The sequence below is a fragment of the Salmo salar genome, chromosome ssa15, assembly GCF_905237065.1.
Source record: "Salmo salar chromosome ssa15, Ssal_v3.1, whole genome shotgun sequence".
NCBI classification, from domain to species: domain Eukaryota; kingdom Metazoa; phylum Chordata; class Actinopteri; order Salmoniformes; family Salmonidae; genus Salmo; species Salmo salar.
In genome coordinates this window covers 34,561,207-34,574,295 of record NC_059456.1, presented here as the reverse complement: position 1 = coordinate 34,574,295, position 13,089 = coordinate 34,561,207, and the positions used below count along the sequence as shown (strand labels likewise).

Here is a 13,089-nt window from a genome sequence, read left to right as displayed (position 1 = left end):
TGGTTTGAGTATGCATTGTTGTAAATTACTCCCTGGAAATCAGCCTACAAACAAATTGGCTTATTGAAAAATATGAAATTGTATGATTTCATCCCAATATGCAATGCTGTAGCCTACAGAAGAGATGACAAGGAGCGAAATTCTGCAGCAAAACATGTTGGCAGTCTCCTTATATACATTATTCTCCAAAATTAGGTGTCCTGGTTATCAGACAAGAGATCAGGCTATGTTTCATGAGCTACCATAACATTGGTTGAACCACAACATTACAGAAGAAAATGAGCTATCAACCCTAAAACCAAGTGTCAAGGTTATTACAAACGTTATATTCCTTGTTCCTTTTAATGTAATCGTAGGCACGACGTGTGTGTTCGTCCAGAAATGGGACTACTTTACATTGAAATGTCTGCGCTAGTCAAAATACTGCAGATACATTTCTTCGTCTGAATGTAACAGTGTGAGTTGGTTAGCTAGCTCTTTGGGGGAGAGGAAATTATCCACATGTATAAAGGCATCTCTAGGCACAAAGTTCTCATTGACCTAAGAGCAATTGGCTCAGATCCAGCAGCTAGTGGGTTGTACAGCTTTTCAGTGATGTAATTTGTGAATTGAGTTCTCAAATGACAGATAGAATTTACAACTGGAAAATGTATTCAGGAAGTATTGATCATTGATGTGTTATCTAAAGGTTTTTCCATAGGTGTGTATATCGATGTGTTTGACCAATTCATACCTCGCCCTGGCATGGTCAGGGTTCCAGTTGCTCACAATCCAGCAGACCAATTTAGTTTTAATTGGCAATAAGAAAGCCTCCCCCTCCTCTTGGCTGAATACAACTGACCCATAAGGAACTTCAATATCTGCATCTTGCCTATAATTCAAAGTCAAATTGAAAATATTTCCAAGACCTGGCTTTTTATAAGTGTGGGACGGGGACTCTAGATTCCTCCACACCCATTTTTGGAAAGGTGGTCACTGCTGCAATGGTGGTAGATTTGATAAATCACTTTTTGTGTCTCTATGATGGATGATGACCCCATTTGACTTATTGTATAGGTCTCAGTCAGCTGTTAAAAAACAGACATCAATATTGAACAGGGTGCTGCTTGTGTCCAAATCATAGGAATGACCAAAAGGCCACAGCCTTATTGAAACTATGGTCTTATTATTAACCTCCTTTGTAATATCGTCAACATGTTCTTCCTTCTGAATTGGTAATTTTGATGATTCAATGGGTCTTGCAAGCCAGTTACTTGGTGGTTTAATAATGTAACAATGCAGTAAATGTATTGGTTTTGTTTCAGTGTGTATATTTTCTCAGGTGATTATGCATTGTTTACCTTATAGCCTTTTATCTCACAAAAATCTGACACATAGGAACATGTCGTTTCCTAGGTGGGCGTTTCCTCTCTTACGCGTGCCTGCTTTTCCCGTGTGAACAGGCCTTTCCCGTGTGAGCTGATTCCTCCATAATATCTGTCACACTCATGGGAGAGAGGGAACAGCTGTTTCTGGTCTAGTTATTGAATAACAGTCTCGGTCAGGTGAATCTCCTCCACATGAGTGTCATGGCTCACTCTCCTGCCCCTTCAACTATCAGTAGTTCATGCTGCACCAACACATAGAAGTTCAGTTTTACTTAAGAAAATGAACATGGCCAATAACAATACTAGCCTAGGACAATTAGGGCTAAAGCCCTTCAAACACAGGTCAAAACACCCTTGAACTCATGCATCTGAGTAGGCTATAATTGGCAGAGCCGTAACTAGGCTACATGTTACCTCTACATGCAATAGCTCTTCTACAGTGAGCAGAACGGACATCCTACAACGACCTGCCCTTACCTGGAACAAACCTTAAACAGGTAGGCTATATTTTCAAAAGGACAATGAACCCCTCTATGGCCTACACTTTAAAGGCAACACTGTTGCTCATTTAACATCAATGGCGAACAGTAAACACATTAAACAATATTGTAGCAATCCTCGCTATATGAGCCATGTTACAATTCCCACCAAGTAGGTTAACTTAAGGATCAGACCCTTTTTTTCAATTTTCGCCTAAAATGTCATACCCAAATCTAACTGCCTGTAGCTCAGGACCTGAAGCAAGGATATGCATATTCTTGATACCATTTGAAAGGACACACTTTGAAGTTTGTGGAAATGTGAAATTAATGTAGGAGAATATATATATATATATATATATATATATATATATATATATATATATATATATATATATATATATATATATATATATATATATATATTACATTTATTTAACCTTTATTTAACCAGGTAGGCTAGTTGAGAACAAGTTCTCATTTGCAACTCCGACCTGGCCAAGATAAAGCAAAGCAGTTTGACACATACAACAACACAGAGTTACACATGGAATAAACAAACATACAATCAATAATACAGTAGAAAGATCTATATACAGCATGTGCAAATGAGGTAGGATAAGAGAGGTAAGGCAATAAATAGGCCATGGTGGCAAAGTAATTACAATATAGCAATTAAACACTGGAATGGTACGATGTTCAGAAGATGAATGTGCAAGTTGAGATACTGGGGTGCAAAGGAGCAAGATAAATAAATAAATACAGTATGGGATGAGGTAGATTGGATGGGCTATTTACAGATGACCTATGTACAGGTGCAGTGATCTGTGAGCTGCTCTGACAGCTGGTGCTTAAAGTTAGTGAGGGAGGTAAGAGTCTCCAGCTTCAGAGATTTTTGCAGTTCGTTCCAGTCATTGGCAGCAGAGAACTGGAACGAGAGGCGGCCAAAGGAAGAATTGGCTTTGGGGGTGACCAGTGAGATATACCTCCTGGAGCGCGTGCTACGGGTGGGTGCTGCTTTGGTGACCAGTGAGCTGAGATAAGGCGGGGCTTTACCTAGCAGAGGCTTGTAGATGACCTGGAGCCAGTGGGTTTGGCGACGAGTATGAAGCGAGGGCCAGCCAACGAGATCATACAGGTCGCAGTGGTGGGTAGTATATGGGGCTTTGGTGACAAAACGGATGGCACTGTGATAGACTGCATCCAATTTGTTGAGTACAGTGTTGGAGGCTATTTTGTAAAAGACATCGCCGAAGTCAAGGATCGGTAGGATGGTCAGTTTTACGAGGGTATGTTTGGCAGCATGAGTGAAGGATGCTTTGTTGTGAAATATGAAGCCAATTCTAGATTAAATTTTGGATTGGAGATGTTTAATGTGAGTCTGGAAGGAGAGTTTACAGTCTAACCAGACACCAAGGTATTTGTTGTTGTCCACATATTCTAAGTCAGAACCGTCCAGAGTAGTGATGCTGGGCGGGCGGGCAGGTGCGGGCAGCGATCGGTTGAAGAGCATGCATTTCGTTTTACTTGCATTTAAGAGCAGTTGGAGGCCACGGAATGAGAGTTGTATATGGCATTGAAGCTCATCTGGAGGTTAGTTAAGTCCAACGAAGGGCCAGAGATATACAGAATGGTGTCGTCTGCGTAGAGGTGGATCAAAGAATCACCAGCAGCGAGAGCGACATCATTGATGTATACAGAACAGAGAGTCGGCCCGAGAATTGAACCCTGTGGCACCCCCATAGAGACTGCCAGAGGTACGGACAACGGGCCCTCTGATTTGACATACTGAACTCTATCGGAGAAGTAGTTGGTGAACCAAGCGAGGCAATCATTTGAGAAACCAAGGCTGTTGAGTCTGCCAATAAGAATGTTGTGATTGACAGAGTCGAAAGCCTTAGCCAGGTCGATGAATACGACTGCACAGTAATGTCTCTTATCGATGGCGGTTATGATATCGTTTAGGACCTTGAGCTTGGCTGAGGTGCACCCATGACCAGCTCTGAAACCAGATTGCACAGCGGACAAGGTACGGTGAGATTCGAAATGGTCGGTAATCTGTTTGTTAACTTGGCTTTCAAAGACCTTAGAAAGGCAGGGTAGAATAGATATAGGTCTGTAGCAGTTTGGGTCTAAAGTTTCTCCCCGTTTGAAGAGGGGGATGACCGCGGCAGCTTTCCAATCTATGGGAATCTCAGATGATAAGAAAGAGAGGTTGAACAGGCTAGTAATAGGGGTTGCAATAATTTCGGAAAGAGAGGGTCCAGATTGTCTAGCCCGGCTGATTTGTAGGGGTCCAGATTTTGCAGCTCTTTCAGAACATCAGCTATCTGGATTTGGGTGAAGGAGAAGTGGGGGAGGTTTGGGCAAGTTGCTGTGGGGAGCGCAGGGCTGTTGACCAGGGCAGGGGTAGCCAGGTGGAAAGCATGGCCAGCCGTAGAAAATGCTTATTGAAATTCTCAATTATTTTAGATTTATCAGTAGTGACAGTGTTTCCTAGCCTCAGAGGAGTGGGCAGCTGGGAGGAGGTGCTGTTATTCTTCATGGACTTTACAGTGTCCCAGAACTTTTTGAGTTTGTACTACAGGGTGCAAATTTCTGTTTGAAAAAGCTAGCCTTAGCTTTCCTAACTGCCTGTGTATATTGGTTCCTAACTTCCCTAAAAAGTTGCATATCACAGGGGCTATTCGATGCTAATGCAGAATGCCACAGGATGTTTTTGTGCTGGTCAAGGGCAGACAGGTCTGGAGTGAACAAAGGGCTATATCTATTCCTAGTTCTACATTTTTTGAATGGATCATGCTTATTTAAGATGGTGAGGAAGGCACTTTTAAAGAATAACCAGGCATCCTCTACTGACGGGATGAGGTCAATGTCATTCCAGGATACCCCGGCCAGGTCAATTAGAAAGGCCTGTTCGCAGAATTGTTTTAGGGAGCGTTTGACAGTGATGAGGGGTGGTCGTTTGACCGCAGACCCATTACGGATGCAGGCAATGAGGCAGTGATCGCTGAGATCTTGGTTGAAAACAGCAGAGGTGTATTTGGAGGGCGAGTTAGTTAGGATGATATCTATGAGGGTGCCCGTGTTTACGGATTTGGGGTTGTACCTGGTAGGTTAATTGATCATTTGTGTGAGACTGAGGGCATCAGACTTAGATTGTAGGATGGCCGGGGTGTTAAGCATGTCCCAGTTTAGGTCACCTAGCAGCACGAGCTTAGAAGATAGATGGGGGGCAATCAATTCATATATGGTGTCCAGGGCACTGCTGGGGGCAGAGGGTGCTCTATAGCAAGCGGCAACAGTGAGAGACTTGTTTCTGGAAAAGTGCATTTTTAGAAGTAGAAGCTCGAATTGTTTTGGTACAGACCTGCAGGCTATCTCTGCAGTAGATTGCAACACAGCCTCTTTGGCAGTTCTATCTTGGCGGAAAATGTTATAGTTAGGGATGGAAATGTCAGGGTTTTTGGTGGTTTTCCTAAGCCAGGATTCAGACACGGCTAAGACATCCGGGTTGACAGAATATGGTAAAGCAGTGAATAAAGAAAACTTAGGGAGTAGGCTTCTAATGTTAACATGCATGAAACCAAGGCTTTTACGGTTACAGAAGTCAACAAATGAGAGCACCTGGGGAGTAGGAGTGGAGCTAGGCACTGCAGGTCCTGGATTAACCTCCACATCACCAGAGGAACAGAGGAGAAGTAGGATAAGTGTACAGCTAAAGGCTTTAAGATCTGGCCATCTAGCACATTCAGAACAGAGAGTAAATGGAGCAGGTTTCTGGGCATGATAGCATAGATTCAAGGCATAATGTACAGACAAAGGTACTGATGGTAGGAAGAGAGTACATTGGAGGTAAACCTAGGCATTGAGTGATGAAGAGAGAGATATAGTCTCTAGAGACGTTTAAACCAGGTGATGTCATCGCATATGTGGGAAGTGGAACAACATGGTTGGTTAAGGCATATTGAGCAGGGCTATAAGCGCTACAGTGAAATAAGACAGTAATCACTAACCAGGACAGTAATGGACAAGGCATATTGATATTAGGGAGAGGCATGCGTAGCCAAGTGATTGTATGGGTTCAGTGAGTGGTTGGGCTGGCTTGGGACACGGCGATTCAGACAGTTAGCAGGCCGGTGCTAGCAAGCTAGCATAAGGGCCTTAGAGGGATGTCGCGATGGGGGGAAAGTCTGTTTCTGCCTCCTCGTGCTGTGACGTCGATAGACCAGTCGAGGAATTAGTAGGGTTCCAAGTAGCAGAGGGGTCCAAGTCCAATTGGCAAAATGGGTATAGTGGTCCAAGAAACTGCCCAGTGGATCAGCTAACATTCCAATATGCTATAGATAACTAGCAGGCCGCGGTTAGCAGAATGGGGCTTCAGGGGACGTCGCACCTGAGGGGCCTGTTGGGATCCTCGGGCAGATTAGGTCGGTATTCCAGACGTGAAGGGTTGGCGGGGTTCCTTGCCCCGTACCGGCAGTAGAAGGGGTCCGGATATTGTAGCCGAGGAGTGGGCTTCAGGACTAGCCCAGGAGCCCTAGCCGGGAGCACTAGCGGTTCTGGGGGGGGGGCAGGGGGGCCAGTGCCCCTATGACAACAATTTTGGACCCCCTTGTGGCCCCCCTAAATGTGGAGTATGAAATAATTTTTACGGAACAAATTTTTGCTATCGTTCTTTTTTTACATCCGTTATTAGACAGTGGCTACGATGATGATTATGAACATGGTCTTTTGCCTGCTAATGCCTGCAATGCAGTGAAGAAAACGATATGACAACAATAACATTTAATGTAACTGGCCCCTCTAACAGTACAACTGGCCCCAGCTTGGCCCCCCCAGTTGAAATGGTCTAGAACCACCACTGGCCGGGAGATGGGTCTAGCATGGGCTAGCCCCAGGCTAGTTGGTGGTTGCTACGGGACGCAAACATTAGCCAGGAGTAGTCAGCCCGGGTTGCGGTTAGCTAGCTGCCATGATCCAGATGAAAGGGTTCAGCGTTTGTGGTAGGAATCTGGGGATATGGAGAGAAAAATAAGTCCGGTATTGTCACGCCCTGACCTTGGAGATCCTTTATTCTCTATTTTGGTTAGGTCAGGGTGTGACTAGGGTGGACATTCTAGTTTCTTTATTTCTATGTTGGCCTGGTATGGTTCCCAATCAGAGGCAGCTGTTTATCGTTGTCTCTGATTGGGGATCATATTTAAGTAGCCATTTCCCCACTGGTTTTTGTGGGATCTTAAGTGCATGTAGCACCTCTGTTGTCACGGTTTGTTGTTTGTTTCTTTTGGTTGTTTGTAAAGTTTCACTAAAATAAATATGTGGAACTCAGAGCACGCTGCGCCTTGGTCCGTCTCTACACACAGTCATGACAGAAGATCTCACCACAACAGGACCAAGCAGCGTGTCCAGGAGGTGAGAGAATCCTGGACTTGGGAGGAGATATTGGATGGGAAGGGATCCTGGACTTGGGAGGAAATCCTGGCAGGACCTGATCGCCTTCCTTGGCAACAGATGAATGGAGAGAAGGGAGGACAGCGACGACGCTGGGGTTCGCGACCACAAAGAGAGCCCAAAAGACAGCCCAATTTTTGTTTGGGGGGGGGGCACACGGGGTGGTCGGCGAAGCCGGGGAGTGAGCCAGTGACAACCTGGGAGGAGATAGAGAGGTGGTCGGTTGACCCAGGGAGAGTGCCAGATCCCGCCTGGGAGTCAATGGAACAATGCGAGGAGGGATACCAGAGAATGGAGTTGGCGAGGAGTATGCGGCAACGCAGGCGTTTGGAGGAGCGTGTCACCAGTCCGGTGCAATCTGCAGGTCTCCAGTGCTCCTCCAACAGCCCAGTACATCCTGTGCCAGCTCTCCGCACTCGCTTTGAGGAGCGTGTCATGGTTCCGGTACAATGTGTGCTGGTTCTACGCACCGTGTCTCCAGTGCGCCTCCACAGCCCAGTGCGTCCGGTGCCAGCTCCCCGCACTTGCCGTACGAAGGTTGTCATCTGTCCAGGACACATTGTGCCAGTTCTACGCTCCAGACCTCCAGTGCGCCTCCACAGCCCGGTACGCCCTGTGCCAGCTCCACGCACCAGGCCTCCAGTGCATCTTCCCAGTCCAGTACGTCCTGTGCCTCCTCCTTCCGGCGACAGTTCCCAGTCCAGAGCTTCCGGCAACGGTTCCCAGTCCAGAGCTTCCGGCGACAGTTCCCAGTCCAGAGCTTCCGGTGACGGTTCCCAGTCCAGAGCTTCCAGCAACAGTTCCCAGTCCAGAGCTTCCAACGATGGTCCCCAGTCCAGAGCTTCTGTCAACAGTTTCCAGTCCAGAGCTTCCGGCTACAGTTTTCAGTCCAGAGCTTCCGGCAACAGCTTCCAGTCCAGAGCTTCCGGCGATGTTTCACAGTCCGGAACCTCCTGAGACGGTCCACGGTCCGGAACCTCCTGAGACGTTCCACGGTCCGGAACCTCCTGAGACGGTCCACGGTCCGGAACCTCCTGAGACGGTCCGCGGTCCGGAACCTCCTGAGACGTTCCACGGTCCGGAACCTTCTGAGACGGTCCACAGTCCGGAACCTCCTGAGACGGTCCACAGTCCGGAACCTCCTGAGACATTCCACGGTCCGGAACCTCCTGAGACATTCCACGGTCCGGAACCTCCTACGACAATCCACGGTCCGGTTCCTCTGGCGACGATCCATGGTCCGGAGCTTCCGGCGACGATCCCCGCACCAGAATCGCCACCGAAGCGGGCAGATCCGCGATCTGAGCGGGGTCTACGTCCCGCACCGGAGCCGCCACCAAGGCTAGATGCCCACCCGGACCCTCCCCTATAGAGTCAGGTTTTGCGGCCGGAGTCCACACCTTTGGGGGGGGGGCTACTGTCACACCCTGACCTTGGAGATCCTGTATTCTCTATTTTGGTTAGGTCGGGGTGTGACTAGGGTGGGCATTCTAGTTTCTTTATTTCTATGTTGGCCTGGTATGGTTCCCAATCAGAGGCAGCTGTTTATCGTTGTCTCTGATTAGGGATCATATTTAAGTAGCCATTTCCCCACTGGTTTTTGTGGGATCTTATTTTGAGTAAGTGTATGTAGCACCTCTGTCGTCACAGTTTGTTGTTTGTTTCTTTTGGTTGTTTGTAAAGTTTCACAAACGCGTTGTACGAACTGGCGAGAGTTAGCTGACTGATAGCTGGTAGCTAGTTAGCTAGCTAGCTTCAGTTGAGGTATTCCAGATCGGAGGTAAATAGGAATACTTTAGAAAAAAAACAGATCCACACCACATTGGGTGAGGCGGGTTGCAGGAGAATATTTTGAAGTTGAGGTTTAGGAAAAATATTAAAAAGAAGGCGAAGAAAAAGATATAAATATATATATACATGGGACGAGACAAGACAAAGACAAAGACATCTGACTGCTACGCCATCTTGGATTGTTATTTTATATAACAATATAACACATTAGATCTGGTAAAAGATAATACAAAGAAAAAAACATTTGTTTTATTTTATTTTGTTGTAACCATCAGCTTTGAAATGCAAGAGAAAGGCCATAATGTATTATTCCAGCCCAGGCGCAATTTAGATTTTGGCCACTAGCTGGCAGCAGTGTTTGTGCAACGTTTTAGACTGATCCAATGAACCATTGCATATCTGTTCAAATGTTGTATCATGACTGCCCAAATGTGCCTAATTGGTTTATTAATACATTTTCAAGTTCATAATTGTGCACTCTCCTCAAACAATAGCATGGTATTCTTTCACTGTAATAGCAACTGTAAACCGATCACGTAGAGGTTAACCCTGTTGCTGCAATGGGTAGGATGTTTGCCTTTCAAGTCAGCGACCACGGTTTGCTTCCCTGAACAAAAAGACAAACACTTCTAAATGAATGATATGATTAAGTTACCAGACTCTGGCGTTTGTTCTTTTACATGAACTATCATCGCATTTGCGTAGTAGAGTAGAGTAGATTAGAGGTACAGTATTTGTAAGATTTAGGCATATGAGGCAAATTTTTTAGTAGGGTCCGGGAAAAAATGTGCATTTTATAAATGCCTTTCATGCAATTCTACGTATAGTCCTAAAAAAACTTTCCCAGTGGCATGTACCGACTCACCCAATGATAAAAATATTGAATAGCGGTGATGCATGGACGATGCACTCGTGCCAATAGTTATGTCTCCCAATATCATAACCTTAGACAATGTGTTGCCATTACACATCATCATTATTTTTTCTATTTAGAATAGAGACAAACTTGCAAAAAACACATTTTAGAGGTTTTTGGAGTCAACCCACCTGTCACTGTGGGAGAGAACTGGCCATTGCTGCCACTTTCTGGTATTGTAAAAAAGTATTTTTAAATACATTTCATTGATTGATATTACAGGAGAATATGCTGTATTGGGCCATTAGTGGTTGCTTTTTGTTCTGTGGCACACCTAAAACCTTTTTATATTTCTTGACCCACTAAAATTAATGAAACTATGTTTTTTCTGTAGATACAATCCAGTCTGAAATATGTCCCAATAGGAATATGCTGCAAGTGCACCTTGCTAATGTGTCCAGATCCATGGTTTGGGAAACACTGCCCTGGGCCTGTATCCACAAAGCGTCTCAGAGTAGGAGTGCTGATCTAGGATCAGGTCCCCATCTGTCCATATAGTCTTATTCGTTATGATCTAAAAGGCGATCTGCATTAATACTCTGAGAGGTTTTGTGGATATGGGCCCTGGTCTGTAGACTCTCCTGTCTAGCTCTATAAAGAGTTCAAGTTAATGAACTGTGGTGAGATTTTACCCCGTTTAGATGAACTTGTAGTTTCCAAGTACAGACTCTGGAGGGCAGTAAAGTACAAGTAATGTCTTTTCATTGATGTCTGCAGATGGCGTGAGGTAGCATTAAACCAGTCACAACACTGTCATGGAAGCCCAAGATTAAGCTCTGGAGAGGAAGCCACTATAATAAGTCTCAGTTGTCTAGGCTAGTAAGTACTGGTATGTCTCAGACTCACAGACATTCTTATAAACTGTTTTTACACATTAGGTGTCACTGTGTTGGAAACCAATTATTGTCTTATTTTATGTAATGGTTATGGACCAGCTAATAGTTTTAATTTCTGCGAAATCCCCCTTGAAGATAAGCATGGCTTTGACATTTGAGAGGATTTCAGTTAAATGGGAAAGCAGTGCTCTATATAGCAGCAGCAGGGAAATGCCTCTGTCCTTGTAGCCACTCTGAGATCCTTCTCTCTCTCTCTCTCTCTCTCTCTCTCTCTCTCCCTGCTCTCCTGATTAACCTGTGGGCCCTGCTGTGCCCAGTGTCAGCCAGTTCCATCCTCAGACAGAGCAATTTATTTTCACAGGGATTTTTTTTTCTACTTCAAAATGGACTCCATTGGAGCCTACAGAGAGATCGGATAACTCTTAAGTACTCATATGTAGTCTCGACTGTGCATCTAATTTACATATAGGATTTACAAAAGCAAAGTGCATGGTCTTTTCTCCCACCACAGATTGGAGCTCTGTTTGCATTACACAAACAACTAGTGCACCTCCTTTGCATTTGATCTAAATCGTCAAGGCACATTACTGTAGCAACGAGTGGAGGGTGCAGGTTAAAGGGGTCAATTTAGATAGGGGCTGCAGGTGGCTATTTCCTCTTTGTGTAAGACCAGACTCTCATATGTTTAGAATAAAATAGGACTGACCTTAGAGGAAAACAGGGAAAATATTCCGTCATTGTAATACATTTTCTTTTGTGTGTCAATGAGTACACATAGTATTATTGCTTTGTTTATTTTGTGGGAGAATGCTACAACCTTCTGCAATGTGATATGCCATCTGTATGGAGATGCCTTTTTTTTTGCATTTTCAGCAGGAGAGCATAATACTCTATGTAGTTCACACAGTATGACTCTATTCCAACAAATGTGAGATACCACATTTTCTCTGCCTTAAAAGACAAATGTAATAGAATTCCAAAAATAGATGTGTTTGACCTTATGTGGCACTGAGCACCTACAGGTTGTGGTGAATTGGACTACAATTAGAAGTGTACTCATTCAAGTTGGGCTCATCCTGCACCCGTGTAGCATACACTTCACTATTGTACCATAGCAACAGTCCGGATGACTGGGAACAATTTGCACCACTTCCCAGAATGCAGTTAGTTGCCTGTTATAATTCATATTCTACATGTACTATGTTGATTGTAATGACAGGATACAGTTGAAGGACAGACTAGACTACATGCTGCACACACTTTCACATGAAGAAAGCAGAAAATGCGGTCGAGAATGTTCTTTGAGATTTTTTGTCAACCTTCTGTTATAAGTGTGTCAAGACCAGCGAAGTGGTTTGTCAATGATAAGCGCCCCCCCCCCCCACACACACACCATACTTCAAAGGCATCCTCCTCCTCTCTTATATAATAGCTACTTCAAACAATTGGACTTAAGATATTGTCACTAATAATTATTCTAAATGCATATATTGCTTTGTTGATGCAGAAGAACAAGCAAAATACACATTTGTTGTCTGTAATTGTAATACTCTACGTTATACACAAGCTAAAAACTACACGGTGACGGACAGTGGTGTCTGAGCTGTAGGGAATAGGTCTTTCATAGGACAGGTCGCAAGCTGTGGCCAAAGATGGACTCTGATGGTTTAAGATCGTTCCAGCCGTGTGTCCCACCCGGGACGAAGAAGACTAAGTGGGTAAGTAACATTATATTCTTCAGCAATACGATTTGGTAACACTTTAATTGGATAGTCCATCTGTAGATGCTCTACAGACTATCTACAGTAACATTTCAACTAACTATCTACTAACCCTTACCCTAACCCTAGACCTAATCTTAAGTCTTACCCTAACCCTAGACCTAATCTTAAGTGTTAGCCTAACCCTTATTCAAAACCTAACCCTAACCGTAACCTTAGAAAGCAGTTGCTTATCAACAGATAGTTTGTTGATAGTATGACCATCTGTAGAGCATCTACACATGGACCATCCAGACTATCCAAATAAAGTGTGACCTACGGTTTTAACCAGGTGTTGCCATGACATATCAGAGGTGTCATCAGGTTGTCACCTGTGTTATGGTCTGATGACCAGGGCCCATTCAGATCCACTAGGACTGAGACAGGGGTTGCAGAGAAAGGTGATTCCACAAATCCACACAACCTTTCAAAAGTGTTGACAACCCTGGTGGTGATCTTCTTCCGATTCCTTGAAAGGAAGAGAGT

At 44.7% G+C, this 13,089-nt stretch overlaps 1 pseudogene; it reads right to left on the bottom strand.

Annotated features, from left to right (window-relative positions):
• Positions 1–411: 411 nt before the first annotated feature.
• LOC106571342 (4-galactosyl-N-acetylglucosaminide 3-alpha-L-fucosyltransferase 9-like) lies at positions 412–7,737 on the bottom strand (annotated as a pseudogene).
• Between the last annotated feature and the right edge of the window lie 5,352 nt (positions 7,738–13,089).